Source organism: Mus caroli, unplaced genomic scaffold, assembly GCF_978045245.1.
Source record: "Mus caroli unplaced genomic scaffold, Mus_caroli_1 scaffold_1, whole genome shotgun sequence".
In the NCBI taxonomy this organism is placed as follows: Eukaryota; Metazoa; Chordata; class Mammalia; order Rodentia; family Muridae; genus Mus; species Mus caroli.
The window spans coordinates 101,510,741-101,532,317 of NW_028227256.1; positions in this window are offsets into that span (position 1 = coordinate 101,510,741).

The window sequence follows — 21,577 nt, forward strand, 5'->3', positions numbered from 1 at the left end:
TGCCAGATAAGACCTCTTCAGCTCCTTCAATCCTTCCCCTAACTCCTGCATTGGGGTCCCTGTGCCCAGTCCTATGGTTGGTGTGAGCATCCTCCTCTGTATTCGTCAGGATGTGTCAAAACCTCTCAGGAGACAGCTGTATCAGGCTCCTGTCAGCAAGCACATTTTTGCATCTGCAATAGTATTTGAGTTTGGTGTCTGCATATAGGATGGATCCCCAGGTCTCTGGATGGCCTTTCCTTCAGTCTCTGCTCCACTCTTTGCTCCTGTATTTCCTTTAGACAGGAGCAATTCTGAGCTAAAGTTTTAGAGATAGATGGGTCGTTCCATCCCTCAACTGGGGAGTCATGCCTAACCTCTGAATATGGTCTGTACAAGTTCTTTCTCCCCTTTGTCGGGTATTTCAGCTAATGTCATCCATGTGGGGTCGTGGGACGCTCTTGCTTTCCTGTCATATGTGACTTTCTAGTTGCTACCCCCACTTCCTCATCCCACATTGCTACACACTTCTCTTCAATTTCCTGAACCTTTGTACATCTCTTCCATCTCCTCTCATACCTGATTCTTCCCCTCTTTTGCAGTTCCCCTCTTCTCTTCCTCCCAAATCCCTCTCACCCTCTGCTTCTGTTTATTATTTTTGTTCCCCCTTCTAAGCAGGACTGAAGCACTCATTCTTCGATCTTCCTTCTTCTTGAGCTTCTTATGGTCCGTGAGTTGTATCGTGGGCATTCCATGTTCTATGCCTGATCTCTACTTATCAGTGAGTACATACCATGTGTGTACTTTTGTGACTGAGTTACCTCACTCAGGATTATATTTTTCTAGATCTCTCCATTTGCCTGAGAATTTCATGAAGTCACTTTTTACTAGCTGAGTAGTACTCCACTGTGTAAATGTACCACAATTTCTATATCCATTCCTCTGCTGAGGGACAGATGAGATGTTTCCAGCTTCTGGCTATTATAAATGTGGCTGCTGTGAATACAATAGAGCATGTGTCCTTATTACATGTTGGAGCATCTGCCCAGGAGTGGTATAGCTGGGTCCTCAGGTAGTAGTACTATGTTCAAATTTCTGAGGAACTGCTAAACTGATTTCCAGAGTGGTTGTACCAGCTTGTAATCTCACCAGCAATGAGGGAGTGTTTCTCTTTCTCCACATCCTCGCCAACATACATAAAATCCTGCTATATGTATGACATTGGTCTAGGAAAACAAAGCATAGTAACAGGAAGATGAAGGGCAAAGGGGGAGGGAGGAATAATGGAGAAGAATGTGTTCAATATAAATAAAAAGGTTTATCTTAAAAATATGTCCTAGTGTATCCCAGATTAATGTGATAAGAAAATATACAGGGAAAAAATAATAAAGAAACATATCAAGAAAGATTTCACAGTGATAAAGCTCTTGTTATAAAAATGAAAATATAAATTGGAACATCATTCATGATGAAAAAATGATCAAGGTTCAGTGATTTGTGCAGATAATCTTGCAGGGGGAGGCAGAGACAAGGAAGATCCATGAAGCTCATTGGTCAGCCAGGCCACTCAAATTAATGTGATCCTGACTCTATAAGAGACTATGTCTCAAAAAATAAGATGGAGAACAGTTGAGTAAGACACTGAATGTTGACTTCTAACCTACACACACACAAAAGCACAAACACAAGTCATGTTTACACATGAAAACAAAAACAACAAAACCATGAATGCTTAGCCAGTTAATTTTGAAAACATATGGTCAGAAAATACAAGAGGAAATGGAGAGTCTCTTCAATGAGTGGTGCTGGGAAAACCAGATATTCATATGGAAAAGAATAAAGCCGGCCCCTTCTCTCACAGAACATACAAAATCAAATCAAAAATAGATGAAAGATTTAAGTAAGGCCTGGAACTTAAAACCCCTAGAATAAAACAAAGGCAGTGGTAGGGATAATGACTATATAATGTTGTCCTAGGCAGTTATTGTGTAAATTTGATTTCAAAAGCATAGGTAGTAAGAAGAAAGATATACAACAGAATTATATTATGATGGGTAATCTTCATTGACAACTTGAGGTGATCTGGAATAGACTAAAATGCATTAGGGCCGGGCAGTGGTGGCACATGCCTTTAATCCCAGTACTTGGGAGGCAGAGGCAGGCAGATTTCTGAGTTCGAGGCCAGCCTGGTCTGCAGAGTGAGTTCCAGGACAACCAGGGCTACAGAGATTAAACCTGTCTCAAAAAAAAAAAAAAAAAAAAAGAATAAAACTCATTAGATTGTTTTAAAGTATACCTTAAATGTAGGATTCACCTTCTAATGGTAGCCGAGAGTCAATGATGTAGAGTCACTAAAAGTTGCTTCTGCCTTATTGTTCACATTCTTCCGGGTAAGCCCATCTTTCCTATCGCTGTGGCATTCCTCAACTGATGTTAGAGCTAGCTTCTTGGTGCTTCCAATGCAGACCAAAGACTACCAGCTCTCAGAAGTGCTCTGGGACTTCAGAGCCAAATTAGAAAAGAGGAGATAAGCAATCTTTTGGTCTGAACAATTTCCAGTTGCTCAGCCTTTCTAGTATGAGATAATAGTTGTTGGACTACTCAGACAACATTGCAGAATCCAGTCGCAAATCACCTCTTAAGATATGTATTCATGTCATCAATTCTGTTCCTTTAGAGGATATGACCAATGTATATATCAAAATAAAACAATCCTACATATCCAAAGAAATTACCTACAGAGTAAATAAACGGTCTCATTGAAAAGAAATATTTTTAAGACATATATCTATCAAGAGGTTAATACCCAAATAGATAATTTTCATAAGGAACCCAGCTAATTTTTCCAGCATCTTTCCTGCAGCTTGTGTATGATTGTGTTCTCTGTCAGAGCCCTTCAGTGCTTATTCCTTGTTATTTCCCTGAGGAGCTTCAGTGCTCTCACACACTTGGCTAATCACTATCCTGGATAGGAAGATCCTCAGAGATGACCCCATATTTAAGGGTTGAATCCCAATAAAAATATTACAATTGACTTTTGAGCAGAAGAGTTAAAGGAAGGGGGCTTTGATCTAGAGAGTCAGAAATTGTGCCAAGATGATCTTTGAACAGATTTAAATCAGATTAAAATGAACATGAAATATTCACTAAGTAATATTGGAGATCTAAAAATGAAGTAGCTGCTCTTTCATGGCAGGGTTAGAGTCTCACAATATGCCTCTTGCTTCAGTTACTCATGTGTTTGACCCAAGCAGTCAGTACATATTTCCTAAGTGGTGAATAAATGGATAAAAGCTTGTGCTTTAATTACGCGGATGATAGTGCCTGGTCCTTTCATGGCAAGCATAAAAGATAATAACATCCTTTTAGTTTATTTGAGGACCAAGTGATTGGATAGTCACTGGAATAAAGTTCAGTAGAATAATTCCTTTTTCAAAATGGCTCCCCCACCACACTCCAGCTCTTATATATAAAACTAAAGTTACAAAACCAGAATAGTGATGGTAGGATGGCTCTGAGCCCTGCCTCTCTCTGTGCCATGCACAATGTCCTCCTGCCCTCTTACCTTCCTAATCAACACAATTTCCTGTATCCTTAAGACTACTGCAGCCAGTGTCCTCCTTTTAAAGTGTTTCTTCTATTCTTTAGTCCAGCTGTTTTAAAGTATTTCCCCCATACCCCTTAGAGTCATGCCTCTGCCTCCAGCCACTTTGATGAAATCTTCTTTTTCTCCTTTACTTTTTCTTTTTTTTTAAATTCAGGGATGTTTACTGTAGGGTCTACACATGCAAAAACCCCACTAGATTATTACATTGTTTATTTTTGATGGCTTCACAAAATGTCTATAATGTTACCATATTTTAAAATTATAGAAATGAGAAAAGTTCTGTTAGATGCTCAATGGTCAAAGACTTAGAGTTTTGAGTAAAATATTGTTTAACTTTTATACTATATTAATATTAAGGGATACTATGTGTGGGTCCTGTCCCAACTATTTTTAGACTGCAGAGTTATTCTGGACAAAGAAAAAAGAAATGTGGTAAACCAATGAGAAAGAAGGTTCAGGTGCATCTCCAACAACTTTATCTTTTAAGAGTATTTTTTAATCAGCTCTGGGGCACAGAGTTCTGGCAGAGAACTATAACAGACAGACTCTCAAATATGTGGAACTGTGAAGAAAAAGAACATACTCAGCTTCATTCATCTAGTGAGCCTTTCCAAGGGGCAGACTAGAGCCTCAGACTTCTCCCAGGAAAAACTAAAGTCCATAACAGAATCTGCACAGATATGAACTTGGGATCACTTCCAAAGGAGATTAAATTGAAACATCTTTGTTTATAAGTCCATGTGTTGTCCCCAAAGAAGTAGATAACCAGACTACAGATTAGTAATGTCACAAATGTCAGCATGCTGGCTTTCTTAATTGTAGTTTTCATTTCATAGAGTTTTAACCCAATTAGGGTAGATATAGATATAGATATAGATATAGATATAGATATAGATATAGATATATGAAACAGAAGAATAAACTAAATGAATAGAACTCCTTCTAGTAGAACAATTTTCTTTTTTAATCATATCTTTTAGTTTTTTAATTATAGTATAATTATATCAATTACTCCTTTCCTTTCCTCTCTCAGAATCTCTCAATGTTCTCTTCTTGTTCTATTTCAAATTCATTGACTCTTTTTTCATTAATTGTCACTTATGTGTTTGTTTTTCTAAATATAATTTGCTCAGTCTGTATAATACTACTCATATGTACATTTTCTGGTTTGACATTTAGTGTCAGAAACATTTGGTGCATGAATTTTTAGAGAAGACAATTTCTCCCATTCTTATTAGAAGACACAATCTCACACAAAATTCCCTGATTTTATCACTCATAATCTTTCTGATCATTCTTTCTAAATATTTTCCAAGTTACTTCAGAAATTGTATTGTAGATATATCTGTTGGGACTATGAAAGTATTCTTTTCATTATTAGTCATATATACAGGTGTGTGTGTGTGTTTCTACATATGATCTACTCACTCTGCATAATGTTACTCATATGTATGTTTTCTTGGCTGATATATATATATATATATATATATATATATATATATATATACCAGCCAATATATATCAGCCAAGAATATACATATACATATATATATATATATATATATATATATATATATATAGAGAGAGAGAGAGAGAGAGAGAGAGAGAGAGAGAGTAAAGATGGGATGGAGGGGAGATAGATATGTGATAATATATAAGTAGATAAACATATAGATATAGACATAGACATAGAGAGACATAGATGATAGAAATAGAGGTAGAGATAGAGATTTCAACTCTTATATCCTAATGTGAATAGATGCCTGGAACCAAGAGAAGAATAACAGATCATCAGAATGGGTCAGAATAAGAGCTCTAGGCCAAGAAATTTGTTGACACATATTAGTGAATGTCATAATTAAGTCTGATTCACTTCAACAAATATTTATGAACTACAAACAGTAGAGGTGCCATTGAGTGTGTGGAAATGGAATTATAGTAATGAACAAGAAGACATCATGTCTGCTGCCCAATGCCTGTATTGTATAACAAATTGTTGTCTTGTATTTGAATGTCTAATCACTCTAGCAAACTCAAAAACCTATTCTATAGGACATGACCACAACAAAGCTGAGTTATTTTTCACAGAAAATCTTTAAAGTAAATGTGAAAATTACAGCTATTATTTGGGACCATCGATGATCTACCTAACATTTTATTTAGATCAAAACACCTGAGTCATGTAGACAGTTTCCTTGGTCTCTACTTCCAGAAGCATGTATAAGTCAAGTGCAAGGATCCCAATGCTAATTCTTCACAATGCTGTTGTCTTTGCTATAACTACCTTATAATAAAGAAAATATTATGGGTACATCAACCCAAAACTTCTACAGGTACTGAAAAACAAAGATAATATTTCACATTACCCCAATTTCTATGAGAAAAAGTATCCAGATTCAGATGCACAATCTTTGGTTACCATAGTAACACAAGGCAAGTTGTAAAATTAATTCATAGAGGACAGTATGTCTGGGGCCTTTGAATCCTGCATTTATGTACTTGAATGTACATATGTATGAAACTATGTATGTAACTTAAATATATTTATCTCTAGGGACTGGTTTAAGGATTAGTCCATACTGGGTTCACTAAAAGATTACAGCATCTGAGATAAGAACAAGGAATTGCTAAACAGACCTCCCATCTAACATATCCACAACAACCGGAAGAAATACGGGCCTCTTTCTGTTTCTTTCAAATATGGTAACATCTATATTTTCTTAATTAGTCATAAATATTAGTATCTGAAATTCATATTAAAAGGAACTCAACATTAGTCCCTCAGTTCTCCTTTCCTGGCTATATAATAAAAACAAGCTTGATGTATGAGATTTTAAAATAGCTCTTTCATGGGGGGCTATCCTCCTACAAGGAACCAGATAGTTAGACTGTTCCAATTGACACTATCAGGTACAACTTCTTAAGATGCTGCCACAGGATCTCAACCATGACTAGAAACAGAGGGTGATGGCCTTCAGAGAAGACTGGAAGGTGCTATTAGAAGCAGGACCCTGAGCCTAAACAGTACAATGACAGGCCAGTATAGTGAGTAAGAGTATATAATGAACTGGATGGTGGTGATGCATGCCTTTAATCGAAGCATACAGGAGGCAGAAGCAGGTGGATCTCCGGAAATACAAGGCCAGCCTGGTCTTCAGAGTAAGTTCTGGGACAGCCAAATCCACAGGAAGAAAGACTATCTTAAAACAAAAAACAAACAAACAAACAAACAAAACAAAACAAAACAAAACAAAACAAAACAAAACAAAAAGTATAGGGTCTGGAGAGGTCCTGAGTTCAATTCCCAGCAACAACATGGTGGCTCACAGCCATCTATAATGGGATCCGATGGCCTCTGCTGGTGTGTCTAAAGACAGTGACAGTGCACTCATATACATAAAATAAATTTAAATAGGAACTTCACTTCAAATGTCTTTTTACTTTTGCTGAATGTAATCTCTATCTTCTAACTGTAATAAACTATAGCCATTAATAGAATGACATTTACAGAATTCTTAATTTCTTCTAGTGAATCATAACTAGAGGATAGTTTGAGATCCTCTAGCCATGAAAGAAATTGTGGAAGCTACACAGAGAAGTAAACATAAACTGCGATTTGAAGGAGGAATGTATGGCCTAGAGAAGCTCACATAAGCCATGAAATGATATGAGGTACATATGTGGAAGGGAGAATTTTACTGCAACTAAGGCAGTCTGGGAGTAAATGCAGCATGCTTCCCAGCTGCATTTGTATCTTCATAATCAGGAGGCTAAATATTGCCATGAGTAGAAAGCCAGCTTTGACTACACAGCTATCCAGTATCCAGTAAAACAAGAAGGTAGTGGGTGAAGAGAATGGAAAGTCTGAGTTAAAAAAAAACAAAAAAAAAACAAAAAAAACAACCAATGACCTATATAGAAGAAAAATGCAGTTGAGGGGAAAAGATAAATACCTGGATGAAATGAAAGAAGTCCAGTTTGACAATGGTGTCTTACTTGAATCTTGAAGCAAGGGTAAAATATATTGTTAGCATTTTACCCATGCTCCAAAAAAACTGAAGCCATCCATTTGTTGAGTAACAAGACGTCCTAGGTAGATGCAACACACACATCTAATCATCCCAGGTATGGAGTCTGTGCTGGCCAACTTGATACAAGCTAGAGTCATCATAAACAAGGGACCCTCAATAGAGAAATTGTCTCTATAAGATGGTGTTGTAGACATGTGTAGGGCATTTTCTTAATTAGTGAATGATGGGGCAAGTCCCCAGTCTACTGTGACTGGTGCCCCATGGTGGCACTAGGAACTATAAGGAAGCAGGCCACGTGAGCCAAAAGAAGAAATCCAGAGCAGGAGTCCTCTGGCCCTCACATCAGTGACAGCTTCCAGGTTTCTACACTGTTTAAGTTCCTCTCCTGACTTCCTATGATGACAAATAAGGATGACAAAGTGCAAGCCAAATCTTTCCTCTCCAACTTGCTTTGGTTATGGTGTTTCATCACAGCAGTAATAATCTTACCTAGAACAGAGCCATGTGTCATTAAGGCCCACCCAGCAAAGGTGACAGCTCACTAAAGCTGGGAACCTGTAGCAGCACACTGCACAAACAGGCAGCTCCAACAGGTTTGGCTGCCCTTTCCAACTAATTCATTTAGTCTCAACCTCTGTGAGGCAGCTGGTCTAGTCTCATTCTTCTTTTTAATCTTGTTTCTCTGAGGAATGATCCTCACAGTCATTATTGCTTATTCCTGTTGGCAGGTGGGGTTTGGGGAGATAGTGAATCTGGTGTATTTCAGAGACTTCCTAAAGCTATTTTGAGTTGTTTATCTTTTAATTCAAAGAGCCTCCTTGCAGGGTGGAATCTTTTGATCTCTGAGGATACTGATACCCAACAGCATTCACCAAGACCTCCTCCTCTGCCTTTATAACCTGGAAAGGTCTGTGGACAGAGAGCAAAAATGAGTAACACTGCTCTGGGAGAACATTTGTTCACACAACAAAATGGTAACCTGGACATTTTGTTGATGACTGATTTTTTTTAACTCTAGTGATATGTCAATATCTTTTAACCAGCACTTCAAGTTACATCTAGTATGAAGTAGCATTAGGAAAGATATTTCCAGAACTCCCTAAGATACCATATGGTAGAGGTCTTTAAATCTAATATCTTCATGACCAGATGTTAGAAAGTCCTCTGGTATAATGTGAAAATATAGAAGCTAGTATGATTGACAGGACACATGTTCTGTACATGTACATCTTTGTTCTTATGAATAGAATGTATTAAGCAGAACTGCAATAATAAGCAATAAAACCAGTAGGTACTAGTATTATACCATAATATTTATTCTTTGTATTAAATCTGAGTCGCTAATAGTAATCAGCCAAATTCTGAATAAGGAATCCTATAGAGTCCATACAGCATATTCAATATAGATTCTGTTCAAGTGTGACTGACATTCATCTAACTGTAACCTGAAGGATTTTATAATATGAATCACTCATCCTTTTTTCACTTAGCCCATTGATACACAGTATCAAGAAACAACATAATTGGTAAATTATTAATGTACAACATTGATCCACATAATAGAGTGTTTTAAGGGACACAAGTACAAGTCTAGACATGGAATGCACAGAATTCACTTTTAATTGAAGCAGTATCTGGGGGAAAGTGATGTATTAACCAAACAAATAACTTGGAGGAACTTCTTTTTCTAAAAGTTTTTCTAGAAGTCAGTCTGTAAACACAGTGAACTTACATAGAGTAGACAGATTGAATCAGGGGTGACACATTTAATGACTGGATCTGTGACAGGGAAAGGGTGGACCTCTATACTGTTTGAATGAAGATTGAGTAAAACTATGAATGGTGGAACATGTTCATAATCCTAATACCTGAGAGGTGAGGCAAGAAGATCGAAAGTTCAAAGTCATCTTCAGCTATATAGCAAGTTTCAGACCATCCAGTACTCCATGCTACTCTGTCTCCAAACAACAACCACAAAAATCAAATTACAGACTAAAGATTGTTTAAATAGCTTGGGGAAAAAGACCATCCATGCTCCCTGATGAAGATTGAGATGTCTTAGAGACCTCTGTGGTTTTGGTAATCATCTGTGGCAACAGTAATTTACATTGATGACTAGTGATTTTTATCACCCCAAAGAAATCGGAATTCTAGATAGATGATAGATAGATAATTGGTTGAATAGTAGAAAGATAGATAGATAGATAGATAGATAGATAGATAGATAGATAGATAGATAGATAGATAGAATATAGATATATGAATAGTAGATAATGAATAGACAGATGACAGATAGGTGATTGATAGATGAGAGACATCTATGATAAATTATAACTGCTTAAATGATAGATAAATGGGAAATAAAGAGATGATTTTAAAAATAAGAGATGATAGGTAATAGATGATAGAAACATAGGGTATAAATAATAAGTAAATAAAGTATAGTACATTTAGCAGGCATAGCAGCTATTCAGAATTTTACCTAAGCCCTCTCTACAGGAGATGAAAATCCTGCTCTGGAAGAACACATAATAGAAGCCAGTCTTAGTACAAGACTGTATACAAAGGCAAAGTAATTGGCTTTGTCCCCAACTGACTTTGAACTTAAAAATAATTAAATTATGGCTGGGAGTAATGCTTCCTGCCCACAATTGTATTTGGTAAGTGAGAAGGGATCAGATCTGCTGGGAAGACATCTCAAATACCTTTGTGATCCTTACTTATTTACTCTGTATGGAAATTGAGTCATAGCATTGACATATTCCAATATGATATAACCTTGACTCTGCCATTAAATTTAAACCATCTTTGTAGATATGTCACAAAATAATACTCATACACATGGCCCAATGTACAAGAAAAATGTAGGTAAAACCTTTCAGGATATAATATGAATATAAAATTTAGTTCACCATCATCTTCTTACTATGTTAAATACATTTTGCAGTTATTCATCATAAAGTAGATCAAGCAGGAAGTAATCAAGTTAGTATGGAAACAAGACCAGTGTGTGTAATGCCTTTATAGATATTTCATTCTTGATTTAAGACTTTTCCTACCAATCACTAGGGCCCACTAAATGCTAAATATCTTCGTACTGATACTTTTTTTGTTTCTGTCACATAAATGCTATACTAAATGTATACCCTTAGAAAAATGCCATGATTTGAATAGGAGGGTCTAAGCTAGGAGCCATGCAAGTATTCTCTAGAGGAAAGAATCACACAGAAAACTAACATTGAATATTCCCAAGAAATGTGTGCTTCAGTATCATTCTTGGGTATAATCATAGGGGAAGTGCTCTCAGTCATGGGGTTATCTTGCCTAATAAGAATAATCTTGAAGGTCCATGCAGCAAAAATCTGATCATCTAATTTATGTGAACAATGAGATTTATGTGTAGTTTTACCAGGGTCTGAGTATCTCAGGTAGGTCATGTCTATGTGACTGAATCACACTAAAGATCCTGTGTAGCAGGAGTCATGAGACCATCTCTAATTGTATGCACTTTGCAAATGTTGCATGTCAATCATGGCAGAAATAGTGCATCCAAGTTGAAGCCCTAACAGGGAACAAATGCAGGTTCCCAAATGGTTTCTTTTGAACTTCATTTCAAATGCCTTTAACTTTTGCTTAATCTCTGTCTTCTAACTGTAAAAATATAGCCATTAATAAGATGACACTTACAAAATTCTTAATTTCTTTTAGTGAATCATAACTCTGAGGCTAAGTACTGCCATGAGTAGAAAGCCAGCTTTGGCTACACTGCTATTCAGTATCCAGTATGAGAAAACAAGTGGGGAGGAAGGGACAAGGAGAAGGAAAGTAAGGAGGAGGAGAAGGAGGAGGAGGAGAAGAAGGAGGAGGAGAAGGAGGAGGAGGAGGAGAAGGAGGAGAAGGAGGAGGAGGAAATGAAGGGATGGAAGAAGGAATTATTAAACGTCTTTGGAAAGACTTCTTGGGTATCACTTTCTGACCACTTTCTAACCCTGTCATCAAATATCACATAATTACATTTGCTTTTTAAATGATGCTCATAGGTCTGGAATCTCATTATTTACAACTCTGTATCTTAAACCAGCAATGGGGATTTTTTATTTTATTATTAATATATTATAGATTTATCCTTTTGTAAAACCTAGTTCTTTTGTTTTTATAGATGAAGTTCACAAATACAACCATCTATAGACAGTCACTCTTTTGAGAAAGTTTATAAATTGTGCCACATAATAAAACATTTACTATCAAAAGTTATTCCACTTCAGTTGTCAGTAAAGCATTTAAATTCTTTTTTGCTTGGCCAAGGCATTTTACCAAGCAACGGAAATTCTTCTGTCATGGACAGTTGATTTCCTAATAAAACTTCTAGTTTGTGTTCATGAACAAGCTCAATATTACATGGGTCAAGTTGGCCTGATATTCTTATTAAACCCCAGTCTGTACCAGGGAAAGACTTCTCACTAGTATTTCTTATTACTTCTGTTATTAGCCGTTTTCTGACTGCTTCTTAGTTTGAAAAAAAAAAAAACTCTTGTTCTCTAGTACTCAAATTAAGAATTTCAAGCTGTCAAAATAAAGACTTTTTACAGATATTCGGAAGATATTTTTTCCTGAAATACAGCAATAAGTCAAGCAACTTCTCACAGAATTTTTTCTTCTCCATTTTTTTAAGAAGAAAAATAACATATAAAAATGGAGTGGGATAGTTAATCAATTGAGGAGTATTCATCTGGGGAGAGTGGTAGAATCTGTTGATTATTCTCTTGGGTACCCTTTTTTAGATATACTTTTCAGAGGCCTAGAATTGTCTTACATTCAGACAGGAAACCAAACTCTTAGGGATAGAAACCAGTTGGCTAGAAGATATGCTGGGCATTCTAGAGTTATCAGTTATGAGAAATCTTGTATTAAAGTATAACAACCTTGTTCAAAGCCAATGACTTGTTTCTCCTTCAGTGTTTTCAGATAAATGAAGTACTAACAGCAATTTGGACACCCTATAGAGCTGGTAGCAAGACTATTGATATAGGAGATATCAAAGGCTGTTCCTATTACACCAACACTGAGTAAAAATATACCAAAACTTAAAATACCACAAGAGTATATGTTAATATGGATTCAACCACCCTTGCATTCTGTATTTTGACTCATAAAAGTAATGATGTTGGCATATAATCTATATAAAAATAACAAGAGTAGCCAAGGGTTTGCTCTGCATTTTGAAGCAAAGTGGGATATATTAAGTACTACTGTCCACCACCTATCCCATAAAATACATTGTGTTGGCTTGAACATGGGACATGGCACTATTAGGAGGTTGGCCTTGTTGGAGTATGAATGTCTCTGTGTAGGTGAGCTTTGAGGTCTTCTAGTGCTCCTGGATGCCTTTAGATCAAGATGTAGAATTCTCAGCTCCTTCTTCAATACCACATCTGCCTGGTTTTTGCCATGGTTCCACCACAAAGATAATAGACTGAATCACTGAAACTGTAAGCCAGACCCAATAAAATGTTTCCTCCATAAGAGTTGCCTTGGCCATGGTGTCTCTTCACAGCAATGAAACTCTAACAAAGAAGCAAAATTAACCTTTATAAACTTGTAGTTGTAAAGAAATGGATTTTACTTGAAATTTTGCCTAGTTGTGAGATTTGATATGTTCTGGGCACCTGGCACCTGACACCTGACAGATTCTGATTTCAATATTTTAAATCATCAATGAGAATGCATTAAACTTTCATTTTCACCAATTTTAATCACTTAATCTGTCCCAACAAGACTTTTCTATATTTGAAACTAATTTTCCACCTTATGAAAATAAATGAGAAGCAACTTCCTTGTCTAAAAGTTATCTAGATCCTCTTTCACTGGAAAAATATGGCACCTGAATTTAGCATGCAGGGACAATAGATAAAAAAAAATACTCTTTAAAATCTACTATAAATTTAATTCCCTTTACAAGAATGCTGCTAAGTACTTTTTTATGTTTCTTGACATATACTTGTGTGGCAATCTTCAGATTTAGTGCAATCTCCATCAAAATTCCAACTCAATACTTCAGAGAGATAGAGCAGTTCTCAAATTTGAGCAGTTCTCAAATTTGGAACAACAAAAATCCCAGGATAGCAAAAACTATTCTCAACAATAAGAGAACTTCTTGGGGAATCACCATCCTGACTGTAAACTCTACTACAGAGCAATAGTGATAAGAACAAACAAACAAACAAACAAAAAACAACAACAAAATGGTATTGGTACAGAGATAGGCATGTAGATCACTGGAATAGAACTGAAGACTCAGAAATGAACCAACACACCTATGGTCACTTCATCTTTGACAAAGAAGCTAAAACTATCTAGTGGAAAAAAAGACAGCATTTTCAACAATTAGTGCTGGTTCAACTGGCAGTCAGCATGTAGAAGAATGCAAATTGTTCCATTCTTATCTGCTTGTACAGTGCTCAAGTCCAAGAGGATCAAGGAATCCACATAAAACTAGAAACACTGAATTTAATAGAAGAGAAAGTGGGGAAGAACCTCCAATACAGGGGGAATGTCCCTTAACAGAATATCAATAGTGTATGTCTTAATATCAACAATCGACAAGTGGGACCTTATAAAATTCAAAAGCTTCCTTTAAGGCAAGGACAGTGTTAATAGCAACCCACAGTTTGGGAAAAGATCTTTACCAACCCTACATCTGATAGAGGGCTAATATCCAAAATATATAAAGAACTCAAGAAATTAGACTCCAGACAACCAAATAACCCTATTAAAATGGGGTACAGAGCTAAAAAGAGAATTCTAAACTGAGGAATCTCACATGGCTGAGAATCACTTAAAGTAATCTTCAACATCCTTAGCCATTAGGGAAATGCAAATCAAAACAACCCTGAGATTCTACCTCACAACAGTCAGAATGGCTAAGATCAAAAACTCAGGTGACAGCAGATTCTGGTGAGGATGTGCAGAAAGAGGAACACTCCTCCATTGCTGGTTGGATTGCAAACTGGTTCAACCACTCTGGAAATCACTCTGGTGGTTCCTCAAAAAATTGGACATAGTATTACCTGAGGATCCAGCTATACTACTCCTGGGCATATACCCCAAAGATGCTCCAACATATAACAAGGGCTCATGTTCCACTATGTTCATAGCAGCCTTTTTTATGATAGCCAGAAGCTGAAAAAAAACCAGATGTCTCTCAACAGGAATGAATACAGAAAATGTGGTACATTTACACAGTGAAGAATTACTCATCAATTAAAAACAGTGACTTCATGAAATTTGCAGGCAAATGGATGAAACCAAAAAAATACCCTGAGTGCGGCAACACGCTCACAAAGAAATTCACATGGTATGTACTTACTAATAAGTGGATATTCAGAAAAAAAGCTCAGAATACCCATGATACAACTTACAGACCACAATAAGTTCAAGAAGAAGGAAAACCAAAGTATGGATGCCTCAGTCCTAATTAGAATGGAGAACAAAATAATTATAGGAGGCAGAGGATGGTCAGGACTTGGGAGAAAGAGAGTAGGGGGAGAGGAAAAGGGGTGACAGGATCAGGTGTGAGAGGAAACAGGGGAGATGTACAGAGGGTCAGGAAATTAAACAGAGGTGTGTATCAGTGAGGGATGGGGAAGTGGGGGTAGCAACCAGAAAGTCCCAGATGCCAGGCAAGCAAGAGGCTCCCAGGACCCAAAGAGGATGACATTATCTGAAATACCCAACAAAGGGGAGAGAGAACCTGTAGAGACCATATTCTGAAATTAGGCATGCCCTGGGATGGGATGGGGCCACCTACCCTTCTCAAAATTTTAACCCAGAACTGTTCCTGCCTGAAGGGAACAAAGACTAGAGCAGATACTGAAGGAATGGCCATCCAGAGACTGCCCTATCTGGGGATTCATCCCATAGGCAACAACCAAACCCAGACACTATTGCTGATGCCAAGAAGTGCTTGCTAACAGGAGCCTGATATAGATGTCTCCTGAGAGGCTTGGTCAGAGTCTTACCTATACAGATACAGATGCTTGCAGCCAACCATTGGACAGAATGAGCAAGGGGACCCAATGGAGGAGTTAGGGGAAGGACTGAAGGAGCAGAAGGGGTTTGCCACACCATAGGAAGAACACAATATCAACCAACCAGAACCCCCAGAACTTCCAGGGAGTAAACCACCAACCAAAGAATACACATAGAGTGACTCATGGCTCCAGCTGCATATGTAACAGAGGATGGCCTTATCTGACATCAAAGGAAGGGGAGGCCCTTGATCTTGTGAAGGCTTGATGCCCCAGTGTAGAGGAATGCTAGGGCGGTGGGGTAGGAGTGGGAAGGTGGATGGGGGAGCACTTTAAGGGAGGCAGGGTAAGGGGGGTAATATGGGAGGTGTTCAGAGAGGAAACCAGGAAGGGAGTAATATTTGAAATATTAATAAACAAAATAATCAATAAATAATAAAATAAGTAAATAGAAATGTACAGGGGTGGGTTTCTAGATAACATCTGCTTCTGAGTTATACCTCTGGTGAGTCCATTGATTGGAAGTAGTTCTCTGGTCAGTCCAGTGACTATGATACAATTCAACTCCAAGATCAACCTTACCAAACTTTATCCTTGAGTATCTCAGCCTAATAGCTAATCATGCAAAAAAACATCAGTGCATAAAAAGTACAAGAGTGTGCCCATATCCTCACAAATCTCTGCTGTTCCATTTCTTCAAGGACAGCTGTGTTGTTCATTCATCATATGCAACCTACTGTGTTGATTCTTCAGAATCAACATAAAATCCTTACAGAAATCAGGGAAAGAAAATTAAATTTCCATCTAGCCACACATACTTACAGTGCAAGCCTATTCATTAAAATGTATGTGCATACAAATATAGGTGTGTGCAAATATTCTAACTTCATAAGAATTGCAAGAGTCTGAGCTGAAGGCTTAAGGGTAGCTATTTCATTTATACTGAGATTGTATCATGGGGTCATTCAATGAAGAAGTAACAGGCTGGGGTTGGAGAGATACCTCAGCAGTTAAGAATGCTTACCATCGTAAGGACTAGGGTATGTTTCCCAGTATCTATATTGTGCATGGACAATGCCCCATAAGTCCACATACAGGGAAGTCAATACCCTCCTCTGGCCTCCACAGACAGTCATACTCAAATGCAGACATACACACATACACATAATTAAAAATAGAGGCTAGAGAGATGGCTCAGTGATTAAAACACTGACTGTTCTTTCAGAGGTACTGAATTTAATTCCCAGTAACCACATGATGGCTCATAGCCATCTATAAAAAGACTTGGTGCTGTCTTCTTTATGCAGATGTACATGTAGAGAGAGGACTCATAAATATAAAATGGATAAACAAATAATTTTAAAATATATATAAGTAATTTTAAAAATAGGTTATGGTTGTCAGGAAACAATACAAGACAAGCAATTAAAAATGTCTTTGAGTTCCTAATCCTGAATATCATGTTCAGGATGCTCACAGTCAGCTATTGGATGGATAACAGGGCCCCCAATGGAGGAGCTAGAGAAAGTACCCAAGGAGCTAAAGGGGTCTGCAACCCTCTAGGTGGAACAACAATATGAACTAACCAGTACCCCCTGGAGCTCCTGTCTCTAGCTGCATATGTATCAGAAGATGGCCAAGTCAGCCATCACTGGAAAGAGAGGCCCATTGGTCTTGCAACTTTATATGCCTCAGTACAGGGGAACGCCAGGGCCAAGAATGGGAGTGGGTGTGTAGGGGAGTGGGGGGGTATGGGGGACTTTTGGGATAGCATTGGAAATGTAAATGAAGAAAATGCCTAATAAATAAATAAATAAATAAATTTTTTAAAAAAGAATTGGGAACAAAACACCCATGGAAGGAGTTACAGAAATAAAGTTTGGAGCTGAAACGAAAGGATGGACCATCTAGAGATTGCCACACCTGAGGGTCCATCCCATAATCAGCCACCAAATGCAGACACTATTGCATATGCCAGCAAGATTTTACTGAAAGGACCCTGATATAGCTGTCTCTTGTGAGGCTTTGCCAGTGCCTGACAAACACAGAAGTGGATGCTCACAGTCAGCTATTGGATGGAATATAGGGCCCCCAATGGAGAAGCTAGAGAAAGTAAGCCAAGGAGCTGAAGGGGTCTGCAACCCTATAGGTGGAAAAATAATATGAGCTAACCAGTACCCCCAGAGCTCGTGTCTCTAGCTGCATATGTAACAGAAGATGGCCTAGTCAGCCATCATTGGGAAGAGAGTCCCCTTGGTCTTGCAAACTATATATGCCCCAGTACAGGGTAAACACCAGAGCTAAGAAGTGGGAGTGGGTGGGTAGGGGAGAGAGTAGGGGGAGGGGAGAGTATAGAGGACTTTTGGGATAGCATTTGAAATGTAAATGAAGTAAATACCTAATAAAATATTGGAAAAAAAAGAATGACGTCAAAATACATAGAATGATATTTAATACACAACTTCAGGGAGAATTGAGAAGACTATTCAGGTTTTGTTGACTAAAAAGATGACACAATTCCAATGATACTATGCTGATAAGTAACACCTATGATATATTGATGCATTTTTTCTATTTATTCCATCAAAAAGTATTTGTTTTTCTCAAAGTAATGTAACCATGATATCATTTTTAGGAAGAAGAAGTCTATATTTGTTTTCTCATGGTGTAGTAAACTTATGCAAAATCTGTAAAGATACTTCTTAGATATTTCTTTTCTCAAGTCTGACAAAGTGTATTCAAATTTAAAAAAAAGAGAAATTACTGAGACTCATAAGAGAGTCTGATTTCATTTTTCTATATGGCTGTTCACAGCTTTCAATGTCTGATCCTTTTTCTCCTTTTGTCCTACATCTGGGCAAACTGATAAGAATGTCTAGGTATCCTTTCCTTTGAACCAGCAGAGAGTTCAAATATGCATGCTCAATCTATTGAGAGACTTAACCTTCCCACCTATCTCCTATCCACAATCAAGCCAACTTGTCTTCTGTCCTATACCTTTAATCTATTTTTTTTTTGACCTGAAGAAAAGCTTCCCTTGGTCCTTCAACAAAGCTTCATTGTCTCCAAAGGAATCCTTCCATTGTCCTCTCTGAAAGGTATCTATTACACACTCAACTTCAATATTCAACACAAATGCACTAGGACTAGGGAAGGATTTGCTCTGTCTTCATGTGGTAGCCATATGAACACTATCATATGATGGTCATGGTTACTGTCAATAGCTTAAAAATAAGATTAAATTCCTTTCTATTTCCACTACATAGTCCAGCATTTCCTTTGCTACTTCATAACATATCCATGGCAGAAACTTTTAGCATGACTATAGAGTGATTATAGTTTTGATCTGTTCATGATATTATCACAAGCTTGTGCCTCAAGCTTCCATTCAGAGGCTTCAAGACACTTTAATTGAAAGCTCAGTATTTTGATACTAATTCCAATATCATATCAATTCAACATTACAATATAACATATGACTTTTTCTATAACAATTACACTATTATTCTTCAAGTATTTATGGACTGTGATTAAATATAGGTATTATTTAGGGAATTAAAAATTAAGCAAACATGTTTCTTTAAAACCCTAGTGTGTTGATATCACAGGTCATGCCTCTAGTAGAAGCCTCCTGCCCCACCAGAAACAAGGCCAATGTCCTGAGACAAGAGCAGCCTCCTGAAAACCAGATCAGAGGTCACATACATGCTCAGACCTCCAACCTCCAACCTCCAACTTGTGCAAAAAATACCCCTGCTGGACCAAAGGCCATGTGGGCCATAAGAAGACTAGTCTCCAACTCAGGGAGAGATCCTCTACTGATCCAGAGGCCACTCCAGCCAGAAGACCAGAATGAACCAGAAACCCAGAAAGAAAATACCCATTCAACAAAAACAAACTCAAATATTGATACCAAGAGCTACAGTCACTCCAAATACAGATGTTTACATGCCAGTGTAAGAACACAATCAACAACAGCCAGGATATGTCACCACCACTACAACAAGCCCTGAAAATTCCAACGAAGATGAACCACAAGAGAAGGAACTTAAACCCAATTTTATGAAGATAATAAAACTCCTAAAGGAGGAAATTTGAAAATCCTTTAAAGAAATCCAGAAAATGACAATCAAAAAATATTGGAGGAGATTAATATATCCATTAAAGAATGTCAAGAAGACCAAGGGAAAAAAACCCAAACAGTTAAAAGAAACAAATAAACCTATTCAAGACCTGAAAATGAAAATAGAAACAATAAAGAAAACACAAACTGAGGAACTTCTGGAAATAAAAAATATAGGTAAATGACCAGACTTCACACACACAGAATACAAGATATGGAAGAGAAAATCTCCAGTGTTAATAAAAGAAATAGATACATGACCCAAAGAAAATGTTAAATCTAAAAACTTCCTAACATAAAATATCCTGGAAATCTAGGACACTATTAAAAGACGAAATTTATGAATAAAGGAATCATAGAAAGGAGAAGATGCCTAGCTAAAGGCCCAGAAAATATTTTAATGAAATCATAGAAGAAAATTTTCCTAACAAACAGAAGGACAGGTGTATAAAGAAGCTTATAAAACACCAAATAAATTGGACCATAAAAGAAAAGTCCCTTGCCACGCAATAATCAAACACACATAAAAAAGAAAGAATATTAACTGCTGTAAGGGGAAAAGGCCAAGTAATATATAAGGGCAGACCTACTAGAATTACACTGGACTTCTCAATGAAGACTCTAAAATCTAGAAGAGCCTGAGCATATAGATATACTGCAGACTCAAAGAGTACACAGATGTCAGCTCAGACTACTATACCCAGCCAAATTCTCAATCATCATAGATGAAAAAAAAAACAAAGTATTATATGATGAAGTTAAATTTGAACAGCATTTATCCAAAAATTCAGTCCTAGAAAATATTTTGAAAGTAAAAGTTCAACTGGAGGAGGTTAACTGTAACTATGAAAACACAGACATTAAATAATCTCACACCAGAAAAAAAAAAAAACCCAAAGATGAAATACAATACACACACACAAGCACAGGCATGCACATCCACACACTACAGCAAAATCAGAGGAATTATTAATCATTAGTCATTGATATCTCTCAAAGACTAACAGTATGGATGTAAAAACAGAAAAAGTACTTCTGCTACACACAAGTAACATAATTCAATATCAAAGATAGACAGTATCTCAGATTTAAAGGTTAGAAAAATATTTCCCAAGAAAAGGTCCCCAAGAAGCAAGCTGATATAGTTATGCTAATATCTAATAAAATATACCTCAAACTAAAATTAGTCAGAACAGACAAGGAAGTACACTTCATGCTGATCAATGAAAATAATCCCCCCAGAATACACTTCAATTCACAAATGCAAGGGCACCCACATTTGTTAAAGAAATATTACTGGAGCTTACACCACACATGAACCCTCAAACATGGGTACTGGAAGACTTCAATACCCCCGTCTTACCAATAGAACGGTCTTTCAGACAAAAAGCAGAGATAATGGCACTAAGAAGATCGAACAGCTCTGAAATTTGTCTCTGTAACTCCTTCCACGGGTATTTTGTTCCCCATTCTAAGAAGGAGCAAAATATCCACACTTTGGTCTTCCTTTTCTTGAGTTTCATGTGTTTTGCAAATTGTATCTTGGATATTCTAAGTTTCTGGGCTAATATCCGCTTATCAGTGAGTGCATATCATGTGTGTTCTTTTGTGATTGGATTACCTTACTCAGGATGATATCCTTCAGATGCATCCATTTGCCTAAGAATTTCATGAATTCATTGTTTTTAATTGCTGAGTAGTACTCCATTGTGTAAATATACTACATTTTCTGTATCCATTCCTCTGTTGAGGGACAACTGGGTTCTTTCCAGCTTCTGGCTATTATAAATAAGGCTGGTATGAACATAGT